General features: G+C 43.2%; 1 long non-coding RNA gene across 1 annotated transcript in view; it reads right to left on the bottom strand.

The window, feature by feature from the left end:
- Positions 1-300: 300 nt before the first annotated feature.
- Positions 301-21,573, bottom strand: part of LOC144585896 (uncharacterized) — a 35,767-nt gene continuing 14,494 nt past the window's right edge. The window contains exon 2 of the long non-coding RNA XR_013540506.1: positions 301-526. This is a non-coding gene — a long non-coding RNA (uncharacterized LOC144585896). The remainder of the gene's footprint in view (positions 527-21,573) is intronic.

Below are 21,573 nucleotides of genomic sequence, written 5' to 3'. Positions count from 1 at the left end.
ATATCTTCCAAAAACTCATCGTTTTTGGTCTGTGCCCCCTTTCAAATATGCCAGCCCCCATGCACAGGGGGCCATATGGTCCCTGTTGAGAATGGCTGCACTAAACCTCAACCTACAGAGTCTGAGCAAGGTAGTTCAAAAGGGTTTATTGTTGACCTACAATTTGATTGACTGACTGCATTTCTATGCTGCTTCTTTCCTAATACTGTAGTGAGATTCAAGGCTCAGTATACTCCTGTTTTGATAGAGAGGACACTGGAGTAACAGTGCAAAAAGGAAGGATCCAAGTAAGCATAGGGATTAAAAATAGCCAAAACAAGCTGTGTTTTTTATTAGGACCAATTAATTAGTCACAAAACAATATGCAAGTTTTTAAATACTTTAGGTCTCCTTATAAGATTAGGTGATTGCACAAGCGGGGCTGAAGGAAGAAAAGTTGAACACATAGAGATCAATGTAGTGGTCACAAAGTCTGGATGGATCTGGTCATGCCAACTGCTGCAAGTTTCAAATTTCATGTAGAATTCTAGAAAAAAAAGAAAAAACAACGGCTGAACCTTATTGGGTCTTGAATACCTCAAGCAAGTGCAGGCCTTCTACTAACAGGACACAACAGATTTGTGACTTAACATTCAGAGGCAATACGTTTTTATTTCCAGGATCCATACAATATGTAGGGCTTTAAAAATGGCAAGTGTTTGGTTGTCATGAAGTTGGTTTGGCTTATGGGAGCTCTTGAGATATCCTTGAGTTAGGGTCCTAGTTGGTCCAGAGCAGTGGTCAGAGAACAGGGGTAAATTACCCCAAATGGGATAAAAATGAAAATCTTGGGGGTAATGAGGACGCAACCTTAACCCCCTTCCCTCCTCCTCCTCTACCCGGAATGGGGGTCCCCAGCTGCCCAATTGCCCCCTACCCACCCCCTTCTCCACCCCAGGTGCAACCGAGCCACAGCAGATGGTGGCTGGCGATGGGTCCCGGCCGGTGGCGTAGGGCAGCCGAGGCGGCGGGGCCGACCATGGTGGAGGGTGAGAGGGTGAGGCCAGGGGGCACAGCCAGAGCACCCTGGCCAGGAGAAGCTTCTCCTTCCAGTGCCTGGAGAGGTGCAACGCAGCGGAGGGGGATGGGCACGGCCACAACAGTGGCCCTGGCCAGGATCAGCCTCCCCGTGTCGGGCCGCCACCACCCCACACCCCATACCTGGAGGAGCCCGTTGAGAGGCAGTGGCGCTGGCCCTGCCGCTGGGCTTCCTGGTGCCTCTCGCCCTCCGTATGGCAGCTGTCACAGCATTTCGACGGCAAGGCCCACGGGAGCCCTGACAGCGAGGCCCGATACGGCTGTCCTGGCGAGCAGCCGCCGGAGCTGGTGCCGGAGCAGGAGGCGGCATCGCGCACACACACCCAGAGAGCGAGCCACCTGCTGCTCTTTGATGGCTGCCCAGGGGCTGCCCACCGGTGGAGAAGGGGAGCCGCCTCCACAGGGCCAAGGAGTGAGCACAGCCCTGCCAGGCAGCGGTGGAGACGGCAGCAGCCCGGGTGGTGAGGCTTTGGTGGCGGCACTCGACTGGCCACATGTGACCAAGACGCACGTGACTGAGATCCTTCCTTTCAAATCAAGGGGGTAATGTCGGCATATATAATTTTTTTGGGGGGGGGGGTTAAAGATAAAAAAGTTCCCTGACCCCTGGTCTAGAGATAATACTTTATCTTGAATACCTGCAATAGTTAGGCTACCACTGTGGAAAGGTACAGCATACAGTGGGAAGGAAGATGATGTCAACAAATTCTACAGAGAATTCAGGGTGTACAAATGTCAAACAGTGATAATTTGGAGATTGTCTGGCATGTGGTGTTGGGCAAAAAATTCAGCAGGATAATATTACAAATAATTATTATGGTGGATGTAGCAATAGTTACCTGATCAACATGTTCCACCTCATTGACTGAATAAACACATATTCTTTAGACCTGGGGACAAAATATTGTGGCAGTAGCTTGTTAAGGTTCTGTAACTGTCCTGTTCATGATCAGGTAAAAGCCAGGAAGCAGCACAATCCATTCAGTCCAAGGCCAGAAAGGGTTATTATTCACTTAATTATTTAAAATATTTATATACCACTTTTCTCCTGAAGGATCCAAGATAGTTTACAGTATTAAAAGAAACAAAGTTAAAAACTAAGTAATAAATTATTGCAACATTTAAAAAGCATGAAATAGATACTATATTAAAACTCATAAATAAGAGCAATATTAAATGTTCAAGTAAAACAACAGAACAAAATCCCTTTAAAAAATCCCCTTGGCCAATTAATCATTTGAAGGAAAGCCTGCCTGAAGAGAAAAGTCTTTGTATGCTTGCAGAAGGACAGCAAAGATGGGGTCAGTCTGATCTGCACTGTCTGAGAGTATCAACAGAGAAGGCCCTCGCCCTTGTCCTCACCAAACATGTCTGTGAGGGTGGTGGGACTCAGAGGAAGGCTTTCTCCTGATGATAGCAACACCCGGGTAGGCTAATAAAGGGGCATATGGTATTTTACATAGCTTGGGTCCAAGCCCTTTTGGGCTTTATAAGTGAAAAACCAGCACTTTGAATTGTGCCTGGAAATGGATTGGCAGCCCATGGAGCTGCTGCAACATGCAGATTATATGTTCCCTGTAACCAATCTCAGTTGACCATCTGACTGTGGTGTTTGGGGCCTGCTGGAGTTTCTGAACACTTTCCAAAGGCAGCCCCATGAAGAGCACATTACAGTGATCCAACTGAGATGTAACTAAGGCATATATGCCCATAGCCAGATCATTTCTCTAGGAACAGGTACAGTTGGCACACTGGTTTTAATTGTACAAAGGCATTCCTGGCCACCAGCAAAACCTGGAAAATCTGAGACAAATCTAGGAGAACCCCTAAGCTGTGCACCTGTGTTTTCAGAGGGAGTGCAACCCTGTCCAACACAGGTTGAATCCTTATTCTTTGCTGTGCCTTTCAGCTAACCCGGAGCACATCTGTCTCGCCTGGATTAGGTTTCAGTTTATTCACCCTCATCTACTCCATTACTGACACCAGACATCGATAGAACTGAAACAGCTTCCTTGGATTTAGATGGAAAGGAAAGATATACGGTGTCAGTTGCATGTTGATTACACCCAGCGGTTTCATGTATATGTTAAATAGCACAGGAGACAAAACAGAACCCTGAGAGACACCACAGGGCAACAGCCAGCGTGTCAAACAGGAGCCCCCATCACTGCCTTCTGAGATCTCTCACATCATAAGGCTGCAAAAAATGAAACATCCATTAACACAGGACTAGCAGATAACATAGTTACACCCACAAGACCTGTATCAAGTACAGGATCCAAGTCAGAGCAGATCTGACTGATTTTGCCTGCAGTGCCATGCAAATTCTTCACAGTGAGCTAGTGTGGACTGCATTCTTTTCCTGCAGACTGGCATGTAATAAGCCCTTGACCACTCAGAAGAGCTCTGCTGGATGGCTTTGTGCAGGTGCAATAGTGGCAGAGAAGAATTACTCCTTCACCACCATAACTGCTATGGAACAAGAACTGGGAACACATAGTTTGTCTCACACAATCCAAGAAATAATAGATTATTGTGGCAGTAGCTCCTCCAACTTACTGTTGAGGTAGTTTTAGTAAAGCTGGCTTGGACTTCCTCTATGACCCAGGTGTAAATCCTTTGTTTCTATAAGAAAAGAGTCCTACTCAAAAGGAGACCATCTACGTATCAGGAGTCCTTCAAAGTAAACAGCCACTTCACTGGGTTGCCTGTGAGTTGTTCATGGGCCAGAATGCAGTACAGTATTGCCTTATCTTCTGACTTTGCACCATAAAGGCTCTCTGTCTCATTGGGGAGGATTTGACAATATCTCTGAGGATCAAGAGTCTGCTAAGACAGTTTGTACCTCTACAGCATAGGTTCCAAAACATTTTTGCCCCATAGATCAATTGCCGACTTATTTTTTTTCCGTAGACCCGCCTATGCAATCGTAATGACTACAAAATATGTATAAAATGTTACTTTTCTTTGTTGTTGTTTAGTCATTTAGTCGTGTCTGACTCTTTGTGACCCCGTGGACCAGAGCACGCCAGGCCCTCCTGTCTTCCAATGCCTCCCAGAATTGGGTCAAATTCATGTTGGTCGTTTCAATGACACTGTCCAGCCATCTCATCCTCTGTCCTCCTCTTCTCCTCTTGCCTTCACACATTCCGAACATCAGGGTCTTTTTCAGGGAGTCTTCTCATGAGGTGGCCAAAGTATTGGAGCCTCAGCTTCAGGATCTGTCCTTCCACTGAGCACACAGAGTTGATTTCTTTCAAAATGGATAGGTTTGTTCTCCTTGCAGTCCAGGGGACTCTCAAGAGTCTCCTCGAGCACCACAATTAAGAAGTATCAATTCTTCAGTGGTCAGCCTTCTTTATGGTCCAGCTCTCACATCCACACATTGCTACTGGAAAAACCATAGCTTTGACTATGCGGACCTTTGTTGGGAAAGTGATGTCTCTGCTGTTTAAGATTCTGTCTAGGTTTGTCATCTCTTTCCTCCCAAGAAGCAGGCGTCTTTGAAATTTGTGGCTGCTGTCACCATCTGCAGTGATCATTGAGCCCAATAAGGTAAAATCTATCACTGCCTCCATATCTTCCCCTTCTATTTGCCAGGAGGTGATGGGACCAGTGACCATAATCTTAATTTTTTTGATGGTGAGCTTCAGACCATTTTTTGTACTCTCCTCTTTCACCCTCATTAAGAAGTTCTTTAATTCCTCCTCACTTTCTGCCATCAGAGTGGTGTCATCTGCATATATGAAGTTGTTGATATTTCTTCTGGCAATCTTAATTCCAGATTGGGATTCATCCAGTCCAGCCTTTCACCTGAGGTATTCTGCATATAAGTTAATTAAGCAGGGAGACAATATACAGCCTTGTCATACTCCTTTCCCAATTTTGAACCAATCAGTTTTTCCATATCTAGTTCTAACTATTACTTCCTGTCCAACATATGGATTTCTCAGGAGATAGATAAGGTGGTCAGGCACTCCAATTTCTTTAAGAACTTGCCATAGTTTGCTGTGGTCCACATAGTCAAAGGCTTTTACGTAGTCAATGTAGCAGAAGTAGATGTTTCTCTGGAACTCTCTGGCTTTCTCCATAATCCACTTTTCCAAACTTGCTGGTTTATTGAGTGTAGCACCTTAACAGCATCATCTTTTAAGATTTTAAATAGTTCAACTGGAATGCCATCACCTCCACTGACCTTGTTGTTAGCCACGCTTTCTAAGGCCCACTTGACTTCACTCTCCAGGATGTCTGGCTCAAGGTCAGCAACCACACTAACTGGGTTGTCTGGGATATCCAGATCTTTCTGGTATACGTAATTTCTCTGTGTATTCTTGCCACTTCTTCTTAATGTTTTCTGCTTCTGTGAGGTCTCTCCCATTTCTGTCTGTTATCATGTCCATTTTTGCACAAAATGTTCCTTTAATATCTCCAATTTTCTTGAAGAGATCTCTGGTTTTTCCCTTTCTATTATTTTCCTCTATTTCTTTGCACTGTTCATTTAAGAAGGCCCTCTTGTCTCTCCTTGCTATTCTGTGGAAGTCTGCATTCAATTTTCTGTACCTTTCCCTATCTCCCTTGCATTTTGTTTCCCTTCTCTTCTCTGCTATTTGTAAGGCCTCGTTGGACAGCCACTTTGCTTTCTTGCATTTCCTTTTCACCTCATTCGCTTAATGGTCAGCTCAGCTGTGTTTTGTGGGATATATCATGTTTCATAATTTTAAACTGGATACGGATAAAGAAAGAAAAGACCATAAGTGACACATCCTGACTAAAGTGTGAATTGTTCTGGTTATTTCCAAGCAATGTAAATAAAACTTTCTCAGTGTTCCACAAGATACAGAATTATCTAGAGATGTGCTGCAAAGTAGTATTGATTTCAGTGGCACCGAGCAATCTACAATTGTTCCTATATTTGCAGTCCTGCGTTTCTCTCATGTGGTGGGCCATCCTTCTCAAATTCTCTCTTGTTTTGTGAGATTTGTCACATCAGCATGAACAATAGTGTCTGCATTGAGAGTTGCAGATGTCTCTCTCTCTCTCTCTCTCTCTCTCTGTGTAATCAGATTGATATAGTGTTTCATATTGCATTCCAAAGCGACTTTAAATTCTTCCAAAAGAAGTATTCAGTGGTTTTGAAAATTTCTCCTTCTCGATTCTTGTACATCAAATAGCATAGAGATATTTTAAGCAACGTGATGCATATTTAGGATCTCTGAATGTTCATTAAGAACTGTTTTCTCTGCTGTCAGAAAGTTTTGTTTTGTTTTTAAGAATCAGAAAATTGCAAGAGGTTTCACATCATTGCTGGTTAGAAATTACAGTAGGGGATGTGTGACTGGACTACATTTACCATCTTCCTGAGGCAGCATTGTCAATAGTGAGGGGTGACAGGAATTGTAGTTCAGCAATATCTGGAGGGCCATATCCTTCTCATTCCTGCCCTAAACTTTTGCAAGCGAGGTCATAATTGGTAAACTGGTGTAAGCAAAGAACAGCCTGGAAGATTTACAACATGCCTTTTGTGTTTTCCTGCTTCTCTAATAGGCTCTACAAGCCTCACATTTCTAGCACATGCAATTGTTTAAGCATCCCTCCTTCTGAGACAGTATTGAGATCAAGTGAAGAATACTTCCCCACCATTAATAATATTATTCACCACCTTCTTGCTCTTCATTGGTATCAATCAACTGAACATTTGCTTTCACAGTTATTAACAGATGGTCCTTTCAGCCTATAATTGATTGCTAATTTATCACAATTTATCCACTGTCTCATGCTGGTTAGTGACTGTTATCAATTGCCTTTTTAAATATAAGCAGTAATTGCCATTTATCTATGATGTAACACGTTCTTCTGTTCAGCAGCAAGATGACTCTCTCTAAGAGCACCTGTCTTTTCTGTTTGTTGCCTCTCTTCTTGTAGGGCTGTTTTCCATGTTAAATTTAGATGAGATGGAATGATTCTTACATATCAGTCTTCCTTCTGAAATCTCGTTAATGCATATAAAATCTTCTCATGCAGCAGTTTATGTAAGGTAATAACTATCCCCATTTCTATGGACTGCAATCATATTCCATACTGTCCATTTGTCATTCAGATCATTTGCAAGCTTTTAAGAATACGTGACTGACTTCCACAAAATCTCTCCATTGTCCAGCTGAAGCCATAACAACAAGGTGTCGTGGGCAATAAGGTCTATAGCATATTCAAGCAATTCTGTGGAAAAGGCGTTGCAATCACATGCTGGTGTGGTTACTGGGATGTTGTTTCTTTTCTTTTTTCTCCCTTTCTCCAAGCACAATTGTCTTTGTGGCAGGAAGAAATTCAGCAGATTCTTTTCCCTCTAATATTGGGGATGCAAAGATACAGCTCATTAAGTCAGAGTGCCTATGCCAGGAGTGCAAATCTCTATTTTGTCTCCCAGGAGAGGAGTCAGCCGAGATCAACGAGAGCCTGTATGACCACTGGGGTTAAAGTGCCCTGCTACCCTCATGGCCTTGAGGGTGCTGCACAGTCCCAAAGTATTGCCAGAAGGAGGGGCTGGTAAACCACTTCTAAGTACTTCATACCCAGAAAATTCTGGGAAGGTTGCTGTATGTTGGAATTGATTTGATAGAACATAGGTAAAGATTCCCCTTGACATTTAGTCCAGTCGTGTCCAACTCTAGGGCGAGGTGCTCATCCTCATCTCCAAGCCGTAGAGCCAGCGTTTGTCAGTAGACAGTTTCTGTGGTCACGTGGCCAGCGCGACTAGACACGGAACGCCGTTACCTTCCCACTGTGGTGGTATCTATTTATCTACTCGCATTTACATCCTTTTGAACTGCTAGGCTGGCAGGAGTGATAGAACATAGAAATTAGCAACTAATGATTATACATGGGTCACTTGTTCAATTCTGGCCAGTCACCATATTGTTAAATGTACAAAGCCTTGCCAAAAATCAAGGTGGAAATACAATGTATTATGACTCATACAATATCTATTCCTGCCATCTTCTATGGCAGTGGTCCCCAACCTTGGGCCTCCAGATGTTCTTGGACTTCAACTCCCAGAAATCCTGGACAGCAGAGGTGCTGGTGAAGGCTTCTGGGAGTTGTGGTCCAAGAACATCTGGAGGCCCAAGGTTGGGGACCACTGTTCTATGGGAACTAGCATGAATCAATTAAGAAGTTGTATTTGAATGAGATAAGGGAGGAAAAGACAAACATGTCTGAAAGAAGGAAAATTAAAAAAAAAGAATGATGATTGTTGAAGTGACTTTTCCCCTTTCACAGTCATTACCGTGTTTCCCCAAAAATAAGATAGGGTCTTATAGTAACATGGGCTGGATTATGGAGAAAGCCAGAGAGTTCCAGAAAAACATCTACTTCTGCTTCATTGACTACGGAAAAGCCTTTGACTGTGTGGACCACAGCAAACTATGGCAAGTTCTTAAAGAAATGGGAATGCCTGACCACCTTATCTATCTCCTGAGAAATTTATATGTGGGACAGGAAGCAACAGTTAGAACTGGATATGGAACAACTGATTGGTTGTTTATTAATTTATTAATTATGATAAAAGGAGGAATGTTTTCTCTGCTTTCTGTGGGCTGAATGCTGATTTTTACTATGGAATGTGCAAAGTAAGGTACAGTCGTGCCCCACTGGACGATTACCCCATTTAACGATAAATCCACTTAACGTTGAAGTTTTTGCGATTGCAAAAGCGATTGCAAAACGATGTTCAGATTGCGTTTTTTCCCTTCACATTGATCCGTTCCCTGTTTCGGGAACCGATTTTTCGCTTTACGACGATCAGCAACCAGCCACCAGCTTTCAAAATGCCCCCTGCTGTTTTCTACGACAGATTCCTCGCTATACAAGCACCGAAAATGGCCACCGTATGGAGGATCTTCGCTGGACGAGCAGTTATTCAGCCCATTGGAACGCACTGAATGGTTTCAATGGGTTTTTTAATTTTGTTTGACGTCGTTTTCACTCTACAACAATTTCACTGAAACGAATTAACGTCCTCAAGCAAGGCACCACTGTACGAAGATTTAGTTGTGACAATCTGCCTGGCAAGTCAAACTTAGAAAATACATGACTTATTACTTGATCATATTCAATCAGAACTTTAATATTAAAAGTGGAATTTTACTTTAAAATTAGAAGCTGATTATAATTAATAAGGCTAATTACAGCATAATTTTTATATTTATAATCAAATATGTTAATATCTAAGGAAATAAATGCAGAAGCTTCCCGAGTCATGTATAAAATTTATATCTCATGACAGTGTTATAGTCTGTTTTATTAATTCAAATTGCTAAATTCCGATCTTTTTTCAATGTCTGATAATAGATTTCAAAACTTTGTTGAATAATGTAGTTCCCTAAGACTGTTTTTGGTTTTTGCATACCATACATATAGGAGGATAATGATCAGAATGAGTACAACTGAGGTCCCGTCACCTGACTGCTAAAATTAATATGAAGACGCCTACAAAAAGGTCACTTAAACACCAGAGAGGGAATTCAGAAAGCTGATGGGAATGGAAGGCTCAAGACAGCCAGAATATTATAGTGGATAGTGTGTCACACCTAGGTTCAAATCCCCACTAGGCCATGGATACACCCTGGGGGTGGGGGAAATGGAAAACAATTTCTTATATATCTCATATACCTTTGAATCTCTACTAGGGTAACCATAAATTGCAATTGATTTGGCAGCACATAGCACATACATCATGCAGCAACTATATAAATGTTCTGCACCTACTATAGATTCTGTCTAAAGATTTATTTACTATGTATTTTCAAAAGCAATCCTTCTTTCCCACAGGTCTTGGCTGTCCTTGCTTAGAGACACACACACCCCATAGGGTGCAGGGAATGCTGCAGATATACCAACAACAGTAAGGCACTTTCAAATGAGCTGAAATTTTAAAAAGGACATGTTGAGGAAATGGAAAGGGGTGCATATTTCTAAGGAAGAGTACAAATGAGTAACAACTGGTTGGAGATAAAAGGTCAAGAAAGGCTAAAGCTCAGAATGAGCTCAGACGTACTGAAGTATGGAAAAATATTTGAGATAAAACAATGTTAAAATGTATGTCATAAGAACAAAATGAAATTATATATAAGATTCAAAATGATATTTAACACCAGTAAGATTGATTTGTATGGATGGTAAATTTCACATTTATGTTGGAAATCCATCTGCTGTGCTTGGATCATGGCTTGGGCATGTTGTGAGAATGGCTGATGGTCGGATTCCAAAAGATCTCCTGTATGGAGAATTAGTGCAGGGAAATCACCCCAGAGGGAGACTGCAGCTGTGATACAAGGATATCTCCAAGTGGGATCTGAAGGCCTTAGGAATGGACCTCAACAGATGGGAAACCTTGACATCTGAGCATTCAGCCTGGAGGCAAGCGGTGCATCACGGCCTCTCCCAATTTGAAGAGACCCTTGTCCAGCAGGCCGAAGCAAAGAGGTGGTCCCAGAAGCAGCAAAATCAGGGAGCTGGACAGGGTACAGATTGTACTTGTCTTCAGTGTGGAAGGGATTGTCACTCTCAAACTGGCCTTTTCAGCCACACTAGACACTGTTCCAAGTCCTCGATACAGAGCACGTTACCATAGTCTCTCGAGACTGAAGGATGCCTAAGATGTTGGAGATATGATACTTATGTAGGTGTTTACTTTCATATGTGGTGGGAATGTAAAAATGTATGACATTTTGGGAGTTGGTTTTTGAAGAAATTAACAAAATGTGGGAGTTTAATGTAGTTTACCCCAAAAATAGAACTGTTATTGATAACTGTGAAAGAGAATTAGGAAAGAGAGAGAAAGATGAGAGTGAGCCGTCCCCTCAAATAGAAGCGCAGAAGAAAGAGGAGAGAGAAAGGAGAAGGAAGGATTGGTTGTAAAAGAAATTGAAGGGAAGGAATTGAAGGAGAAGGAAGTAAAAGTAGAGGTCTTTTTGGTAGAGGAAGGGAAAGGGAAAGAGGAGGAGGAGTTAACTCTACTAGTGTGGGAGGAGGATATACAAGATCAGAGGAGAGGGGGAGTTTTCAGTATACCGCGGACTGAGATAAAGAAAGACGAAAGAAGGGGAAAAGAAGGAAAAGAGGAAGAGCTTTGATATGGAAGAATGTGCAGGTTATTAGAAAGCTTTCCGAACTTAAGTGTAGGAGGATTATTACCCGATCCAGATAAAAAAGAAAAGAGGGTGACTGTAACAGCAATTCAAGAATGGATAGTGGCAGTTTTGCCTCAGGGACAAGGTCATCAGAGGAGGGTGATCAGACCAGATTCGACCTGGTCAGCTGCCACGAGAGGGAGACTGGGCCAGGCATCCAGGTTGTGGCACGATATGTGCAGTGAGCAGGGCGCCGCTGAGGAGGCCCACAGACAAAGAACGGTTTGGACCAACCCCTCAATAAACTCTCCTAAATGGCAGTTTGGATTTGTATCTTCTCCCTATGAACAATTACCAGACCTTAGTTCTTTTGATCTTGTTGAAATCATTGTTGAATCACCAAATGTTAGTATAAATAAATCTGTTAACTATTCAAACGGATCTCCGTGGTTATTTCCCAACAAAAAAGAGGAACTGCTTCAGTCTCCTAACAAACTCAATCACAATAACAAACATAGTATCAGCAGCAAGATTATTTATAGTTAAAGATGGAAATTAAAGCATGCATTTTAATTAAATTAATGGTATGGAGAAGTATGGAATATCGCTATTAATGATTAACTTGTGATACTAAGTTTTAAAAGGCATTGACAAATAAAAATACCTTTAATGATATTTGGGGAGTGTTTATTGACTATATATTAATTAAAGGGAAGGGTCATGTACTGTCAAAACAATCAATGCAATTTTGGAAGAGAAATGTGGCATCATAAATGAAACAAATGTAGCATATCTTCAAAAGGTCCTGGTGGAGGGGGGCATTTTGTGTACGTATGTATTTTGTTTTTTATTTATTAATTTTGTAATTTTTTGGGGGTATTAGAGTCAATTAAAATACTTTTTAGAAAAAGAATAAGCTCAGACTTGTAACAGAGATTAAAAAACAAAAATACTTCCCCCCAGCTTTGCTTGGAGCAAGAGGAGAAGCAAGAAAGTGACAGGTTAGCTGCATGGAAAGACTGAAGAAATGCTAGTAGATGACAGAGATAAGGCAGAATGCTCAACCCCTAACTTGCCTTCATCTTCTCCTAAAAACAAAGAAGTGCATACCCTAGCACAAGCAGAATAAAGGAAGCAGTGAGGTGGTTGCTGAAGAAGATAGCTAAAGAGTTGGAAGAGGAATACCTAACTGCATTAATTGAATCCAAGCCCCCAGGGCCAGATAAATTGCATAAGTAATCTCAGATCCCCTGTACAGTATATAAACTGAGAATTCTTGCAGAACAGATGAGGTCTCAGAAGACTGGAAGCAGGCGAATGTCTTCCTCATCTTCAAAGTTAAGGGGGAAAAATCCATGTAATTTCTGAAGAGTCAGATTGACATCAGGAAAGATTCTAGAACAGATATTAAACATTCTTTGAGCACTAAGAAGAGAATACGATTATTTCTAAAATTCTTTTACATAGGTAAATAGTTATTTTTGTTATTTTCTTTATTTATTTCTTTATTTTTCTTTATTTACAACAACGGTTGTATTTCCTAAGGACTCTTAGAAAGCAACAATTGACTGAGAGTTTGTTAATCACCTTCTATCGGAGTTCGATTGAGAGCATATTATCCTACTGTCTCTGTGTATGGTTCACGAGCTGCACAGTGGCAGAGAAAAAGGCAATTCAAAGGGTGATTAAGACGGCCCAAAACATCATTGGCTGTTCACTCCTCTCTTTGGAAGAACTGTATAAGAACAGATGCAAGAGGAAGATATCTAACATACTGAAAGACTCCTCTCATCTGGGACATCAGCTCTTTAAATTATTACCATCGAGAAGGAGATTCAGGGTATTGAAAGCAAGGACAAGCAGATTCAAGAACAGCTTTTACCCAAGTGCAGTATTGAGTTTAAATGCGGGGTCATAGGTTTTTGGTGGAATTTTAATTGCTGGGAGAAATGGGGTATCTATATTTGTATGGTGAGTGTTGTGTATATTTTTAACTTTTTTTGTTGTGGTGTTGTCCAGTTTTACCTTGGGGAAGAGCACCTCATTTCGTTGCACCCACTTGTGAGTGCAATGACAAATAAATTTCTTATGTCTTATGTCTTATGTCTTTCTTTGAAAACAAGAAAATGATTACTTCCGTCTAAAAATGAGATTAACATTAGCTGCAAGAACCACATACAATCTCACAAATATAGTTATATACACAGGGTAAATATCTTGACTTTAAAAATGTGAGAATTTGTGGTAAGGTATACTTATAGATTATAATGGGATGTGGTGGCACTGCAGGTCAAACCGCAAAAGCCTCTGGGCTGCAAGGTCGAAAGATCGGCAGTTTGAATCCATGTGACGGAGTGAGCTCCCATCACTTGTCACAGCTCCTGCCACCCTAGCAGTTTGAAAGCGTGTAAAAATGTGAGTAGATAAATAGGTACCACCATGGTGGGTAGGTAATGGTGTTCTGTTTCTAGTTACGCTGGCCACGTGACCACGGAAACTGTCTATGGACAAATGCTGGCTCTATGGCTTGAAAATGGGGATGAGCACTGCCTCCTAGAGTTAGACACGACTGGACAATTGTCAAGGGAAACCTTTACCTTTACCTGTATTTATAGATTAGTCTGTGTAGTAAAACATGTGTTTACAACAATATAGAAAGAACATTGTGAAAGAATTATAGCCAGATATGCTGACACAAAGGCCACGGATTAAGATGCCTGAGTTGACTCCTGACTGAAGCTTTTTCCATGTTTTGAAAGTAATATTTTGTGGTCCAACAAACCGACTGGTGACCATAAACAAGCCTTAAATTCAAGTCAAGGTGTGTGTGAGGGGCCCCTGCAGCCTCTTCTGTGACAACACTGAAAGTAGATGCTGGAACAGGCTCTTTTACTGAGCAGCAGAACTTTTAAAGGGTCACCAGGGGTATTAACATTAAACTCAGGGCACCATGGAGTTGACTTCACTCCTCAGTCTTTGGGGCAGTGCCTCTGGATAGTCACTTATTGGGGGGAACCCCACCTTCTCTACCAGGTCAAAGATGCCTTGCAGGTATATCAGGGTTCCTCAACCAGGGTATTTTTTTTTACAAGCCATCAGGTGTCCCTGGAGGTGGGTGACAAAGGCTCCCTCCCCAATCATTCCCCTGTAGTTCCCATCAGCCTGTAGATATGGCAATACTTCTACATGACTCAGATGAATTCCACATATACCCATCTGGTGTCTTCCACATAGTGGAGTGGAGGACACAGAGGAGTGGGAGGCTGACCTTCATGCGAGCAGGAGGGAGGCTGACTGTGGGACTTCTCTGGCAAGGCTGCATGCCCTTGGTGCTTTTTCTGCCAGCAATGTCTGCTCCTGGTCCTCGAGCCTCCTAGCATCTCAGCACTTGGCCTGGTCCCAGGAGACCATGGTGGATTCCTCCCAGCAAATAAGTAGCTTGGTCACATTTACAGATTGTCTCCTATCAAGCCTTTAACTTTTCTGGCAGTGACAGCACGTCCTGAACCTTGCATGCCTCCCAATCCACCGTGTCCACCCAACAGTCCTCTTCTGTCATCCCCTCCTCCTTAAATACACATCCCACCATTGCCACACCAGTAGACTTTAGGATGTAATCTGCTTCCTCCTCACCTGTGCCTCAGTCCACAGGTGAGCTGCAGGTAGCATTATCTGAGAAGGGGGGGGACTCACTCTTGTGGCCAGGGGTACTCACACTGGTCCCACAGTGTGACCACATGGAATGTTGTCCCAAGTCAACATGAACTTCTCTGTGCTGCACATGAACAGTTAACTCACTGCAATGGCCCACAGAGAAAAGTTAATTACCCCATGAAGGAGCATTTCAAGTCTCCATACATCACAGTTCCCCCTCCTCAGTCACTATCACCACCCTCTTATCTATTCCTTTAGCAGGCATCTCAATTCCTTACTTTTAAAAAAATTAATCTAGTGAAATAATGCTGAATTTATGAGACACAGCATTTGCATCAAAGCTGTATCAATTTAGTGCTATAGTTGATAACTAGGAGAAAGTTACATTAAATACTGTATATATTTTAAAATACAGTTTACAAATTGCATTGCAGTTGTAGTCCTTACCAGTGCTAACAGAGGGCAAAAAGAATAGATTTTATCCCACACTTTGCACCATTCTGTGCATAGTCAATGATGTAATTTGGACATACCCAACAACTGCCCCAAAGGACTGATACAGGGAATCAGACAAGTGAAGAGCAAAACAAAATAATGCAGACAGAAACGCTATAGAAAAATACAGCCCAGTTGGCCAAACAAAGTATATTGTACTTTGCTCATGTCAAAAGATTGGATCTACTCATGATTTGTGCAACTTGTTGACAGAATAAATATCAAAAGAAACATTGAGCAACATGGCACAAACAGTGGGACAAATAGATGTCTGGTCTCTCCCTTATGTTTGCTACTTGTGACTCACGTAATAAAAGAAAATGCATCACTAACAAAAGTACACAAAAGATCTGCATAAATGTTGCATATCCTAATTTTGTATTTAGATACACATTTAGAAAGAGCTACTGTAAATAAAAAGGGACGTGGCGGCACTGCGGGTTAAACCACACAAGCCTTTGTGCTGCAAGGTCAGAAGACCAGCAGTCTTAAGATCAAATCCACACGACGGAGTGAGCTCCCGTTGCTTGTCTCAGCTTCTGCCAACCTAGCAGTTTGAAAGCATGTAAATGCAAGTGGATCAATAGGTACCACCACGGTGGGAAGGTAGTGGCGTTCCGTGTCTAGCCGTGCTGTCCATGTGACCACAGGAACTGTCTACGGACATATGCTGGCTCTACGGATTGGAGACAGGGATGAGCACTGTGCCCTAGAGTTGGACACAACTGGACTAAATGTCAAGGGGAACCTTTTTACCTTTACTTTTTACTGTAAATTTAATAGAAAAACGATCTCAGTAGAGAGAAGATGACTATGATCAGGTGACTTGTGTGCCATCTCAGTATGTTGTCCAGATGCTAACATCAAGGCCTTGCTCTTCCTTCTTATAGTTCTTTTTAATATGTAAGGAAGCACTGACTGCTTTCAAAGCTTTTCTCCTCTACACCACACCATTTATCTTCTACTACAGACATTCTTTGTCCTGCTTCTCTCAGGTAGATCTAGATCTGACCCACTGACCCTTGCAGTTTGGCTAGAGCTGATTTAATTGTTTTAACATCTGCACAAATGTATGCAGGAGAGCTGATACCTGTAAGGATTTTTCCATCTTTGGATGGGGGTTAATGATGTGCCTTTACTGCAGTTCTCTAATCTTCTACCAATCCTCTTTATTACTGTGGGTTGCAGTTATGCTTGCCTATCATATTAGAGGCCCCCATTTAAGGCCTCTAGCAGCTGGTTGCCAACCTCCACTAGGCCTGTAGCCATAAAGCTGTTGGCTAGGCTTACCTTAGACCTACATTGGTGCCTCAACTTACAAACGTCCCTACTTACGACCATTTCAAGTTACGACCAGCTCCAGCTGCAAAATTTTGCTTCTACTTGCGACCGAAGCTTCCACTTACGAACAGAAAAAGGCAGGGGAAAAAGGTGGGAAATTCAAATTTCTAACTGTAGGTGGTGAAAGAGGCTGCTTCTTTGTAGCTCTTTTGTCCCAGCAGTTAAGAGTGTGTGTCAGAGGAGGCTTCGGAACTGCCTGGCTTCTGCTTTTGATTGAGTGTGTACCTGTCTGCAGGGAGGCTTTGGAACTGCCCGGTGTGACAAACCCAGACCTACTGGGATATGCCACAGTTTCACTAAGCTGCCACCAACCATTCCCTGTAAGGAGTCACACAGACCAGGAATGGATTTTCAACAAATAAAAGAATAAGGTTTATTTAAAGAACACACAGGGAAAAATAAAAGGATCAAGTGAATAAGATACAGTAACGTGGCTTAGTCTCAATCATACATACACACAGTTTGGTTCACACAGAACACTTAACTTGAAGCACAGACCCTGAACCTATCAGTTCTGGCTAACCATACAGACACCTGAACCTATCAGGTTGGTACTGACTGACACACAGTAGTACCCTGTCTGACACACAGACTCCCACTCAAGCTTCTTCTCTCAGCTTTTCCTCCAGCTTCTTCTCCTAACCTTCTCCACACACGCTCCACATATATATACAGTACAGCCCCTCCTCCTGATGTCCCGCCTTCCACTCCCCATAGGATGGAACTTTCCCTCCAAACCCATGACAGACAGGTAACATCAGTGCTGTATGTAACACCTCCCCTCTTTATAAGTTGTTTTGTAGGGGGAAAGCTAAGGTGCTTTTCACCAAAAAACAACCTGGACCCAAAACAAACAAAAACAGTCATATAATAACATACAATACCATACTTACTTATACTTACACTCTATTAGGCATTTAAACATTTACCATTAACAATACATCAAGTTACCTTTATTCATACAAACCAACATGTTTAATAAAGAGACACATTTGACTTTTTGTCATCAAAATATATACATAGTCCATGTTTCTTTCGCCGTCTTCATTCTTCAGGTCTTCTTGACAAGGCGTCAGCAACACAGTTCACTGACCCTCTGACCACCTTCACTTCAAAGTCATAGTCTTGCAGATTTAAAGCCCACCTCATAAGTTTGCTATTGTGGGTTTTCATTGTCTTTAACCATTGCAGTGGTGAATGGTCAGTGCACAGAATAAAATGTCTTCCCCAGATGTAAGGCTTGGCCTTCTGGATCGCGTAGACTATGGCCAGGCACTCCTTCTCCACGGTTGCCAAATGTCTCTCACCTTTCTGGAGTTTCCTACTCAGGTAGGACACTGGATGCTGGTCACCATTCTCATCCTCCTGGCAAAGAACTGCTCCTACCCCGCTGTTAGACGCATCGGTGTAGATGATGAACTCCCGGTCGAAGTCTGGAGCACGCAGCACTGGATAGTTGATGAGCGCCTCCTTCAACCTCTGGAACGCCTCCTCACAGTCGCTGGTCCACGGGATGCGGTCATCAGCCTTCTTCCTCGTCAGATCGGTCAGCGGAGCCGCAATCTCGCTAAACCTCGGGATGAACTTTCTGTAGTAGCCCACCAACCCAAGAAATGATTTGACTTTTTTCTTGGTGTTGGGTCTAGGCCAATCACGAACTGCTACTAACTTAGCCTCTAGGGGTTTTATCACTCCTCCCCCTACTATGTGACCCAAGTATTTTATTTCTGGGCTACCCAGCTGCAGTTTGTTCTCTTTGCAGGGCCTAGGCCAAAGCACTTCCTCCCCTGGGTTAAAGTGCCTCTCCCTGCCTTCCTGGTCATCCCAAGCTTTCTTTCTGACCTTTTGAGCTTGCAGGGTCTCTGCTGCTAGCTCTAGGTTTCTCTTTATGTCATTCATCAAGGTGTCTATGTATGTCACAACATCTTGTGGGTCATCCTGGGTGATCTGCTCCCAATTTTGTTTGATCAAATCAAGGGGCCCTTTCACCCTTCTCCCAAATAAAAGTTCAAACGGACTGAACCCGGTACTGGCTTGTGGCACTGATCGATAAGCAAACAAAAGGGATTGCAGCTTCTGGTCCCAATTGTTTGGATTCTCTGCCAAGTAAGCCCTAATCATGCGCATTAGAGTCCCATTGAACTTCTCAGTTAACCCATTACTTTCAGGGTGATAGGCAGTGGTTTCCTTGTGCTTAATTCCACAGATTTGCCATAACCGTTTCATGAGCTTCGATGTGAACGATGCGCCCAAATCTGTGATTATTTCTGAGGCAAATCCCATCCTGGACATATACCCCACCAAGGCATCTGCCACTGTGTTAGTTTCAATGTTAGTCAAGGGAATGGCTTCAGGGTACCTCGTGGCATGGTCCACAATGGTGAGAATGAACCTGTTCCCCCTCTTTGTGGCCTTGGGCAAAGGTCCCACAATATCCACCCCTATGCATTTGAACGGAGTGTCAATCACAGGCAAAGGGCACAACTTTGCTTTGGTCCTGTCGTGGTTATTCCCCTGCCTTTGACACACATCACATTGTTTACAGAATTCTTTGATCTGCTTCCCTATTTCAGGCCAGTAAAAATTCTGTGTGATTCTCTGCTGTGTTTTGTTCACCCCTAAGTGCGCAACAAACATGTCAGAGTGCCCCCTTTGTAAGATCATGGGGCGATACTTTTCAGGTACCACTAGCTGACTTCGGATCCCATCTCCCCCTTTTGAGATATTCCTCAGGGTCTCTCTATACAAAATTCCCTTTTTCTCATGAAATCTCACTGGGGTTTCAGGTGTTAGCTGGGCGTCTGTCACCTGTTCAAAACATTTTTGGAGAGTGGCGTCTGCCTTTTGCTCTTGGCCAAATCGGCTGTCTGTGGTTAAGGTTTCCACCACAGCTTCTGAACTCCCCTCTGCTTCCGTCTCTGGCTCATCATTACCCCCCTGAACTGTCCCCGTGGTGGCTTGTGAACGTGTAATCACTAGCACCCGTTTCACATGTTCAGCCAGGTCATTTCCCATGAGCACGGCTGCTGGCAGAGTCGATGAAATCGCTAGCCGCCAAACTCCCCTCCAGCCTTGAAAGTTCACAGGTACCTCCGCTACTGGCAGTGAGATCACCTGCCCCTCAATCCCTGCCACCTTCATGCTCTCATTTGGGATTATATATTCCCTAGGAATAATATCTGGATGGCACAGGGTCACCTGGGAACAAGTGTCCCTCAGCCCCCGATACTGATGGTCAAGTATTCCTACGTCCACCCCTGCTGTTTCAAACAACTGAGAATCTGTTCTCACGAGCAAGCAGCGCTTGACCTCCACAAGAGGACCATTTTCCTCAGCCTGATCAGCAGATGTAACTGTTCCAGATTGAGTAGCCATGGCAACAGGCTCCCTCAGTGACAAGGGGCTTTGCTCTTTCTGGACACAGAACACAGCTTTTGGCTTGGTTCCACTCGAATCCTGAGGCACAATTCCTTTTAGCTGCTTTAATTTCTCACACTCTGAGATTAGATGGCCCTTTCCCTGACAGAAATAACATTTTCTGCTGTACTTGGAGTCTTTCTCATCTGGTTTTGGTTTTCCCTTCAAAATCTGGTTCCTGGACTGGCTCTGCCCAGAAGTTTTATCAACAAAATGGCCGCCCATTTTTGGCGGGCTCTGAACTAACCCTTTGGAGTACTTAGGGTCCCATGTTTCCCTCATGTTTTCTTCAGAATAATTCAGGTTTTGACGTTGTGCCTTAACCTGTGTGCCTTCTTTTGGTTTCTTTTCCAGCTCCTTTTGCTTAGCCTCAAACTCAGCCCTGATCTGTAAAATTTCTTCCTCAGCCCTAGCTTTTATCTCTTTTACTTTTTCTTCAGTCTTATCTCTGATTTCTTTTAATTTAATGTCTTTTTGCTGATTATATTTTTCAAGATCTTGCTCACTTTGTCTGGTCTGAGCCTCATACTTTTCTCTTTCCGCAGTTTCTTCAACTGATAAACTGTTGTTTCTCTTATTGAGGAATGTTAATTCTAATTGTGCCATTCTAATTTGATGTTTCAGTTCCATCACTTTCATCCTCATGGCTATTTCCCTTTTCCTGGCATCTGCCTCTGCCTGTCTGATTTCAGCTCTTTCTCTGGCCTTCCTCTCCCTCACCCTCAGCTCATGCTGTTGGGCTAGGAGCATTTTTCTGAGTTCTGGGTTCTGTTCTCCCGTGCTGTCCTCCTGCACTGAGCCAAATTCATCCTCAGAACCTTGGTCTACCTGGGGGTCTTTCACTTCACCCATTTCTGCCATTTGGCTTCGAGTCAAGGGCATAATCCCCCCCCCCCAGAACAGGCTGCTTTCAAAAGTCAAGCCTCAAAATAAAGCGACCACTTTTTTTTTTCTTTTGCCTCAGAACCAGCTTTCTATAGATTACTGCTGTTCTTCAGCACTAACTTGCAACAGTTGCGAGCCAGAGTCTACCCCCCTCTGCTAGGCCTCTCAGCAGGCAGGCTAGATCACTGCTACTACACAGTTTTGCCTCAGCTTTTTTCCCGCCAAAACAGGCTGCCTCAGAGCACCCTAATCTAGTCTCCCCAGTTGGCATGTTCTTCCACTAGCGCACCTCCCCGTGAGGTACACCTAGAAGATTAGCTACGCGCCTCAGATTGTCCCTGACTAGACCCCCCTTGCTCTGGGCACACTTGCCAAGGCTTTGCTGTACCACTGGACAACTGGACCAGTCGTATCCCACACGCTGGACACCAATCAATGTGACAAACCCAGACCTACTGGGATATGCCACAGTTTCACTAAGCTGCCACCAACCATTCCCTGTAAGGAGTCACACAGACCAGGAATGGATTTTCAACAAATAAAAGAATAAGGTTTATTTAAAGAACACACAGGGAAA

This window comes from Pogona vitticeps, chromosome 1, assembly GCF_051106095.1.
Source record: "Pogona vitticeps strain Pit_001003342236 chromosome 1, PviZW2.1, whole genome shotgun sequence".
In the NCBI taxonomy this organism is placed as follows: Eukaryota; Metazoa; Chordata; class Lepidosauria; order Squamata; family Agamidae; genus Pogona; species Pogona vitticeps.
This window is presented reverse-complemented; position numbering and strand designations above follow the sequence as displayed.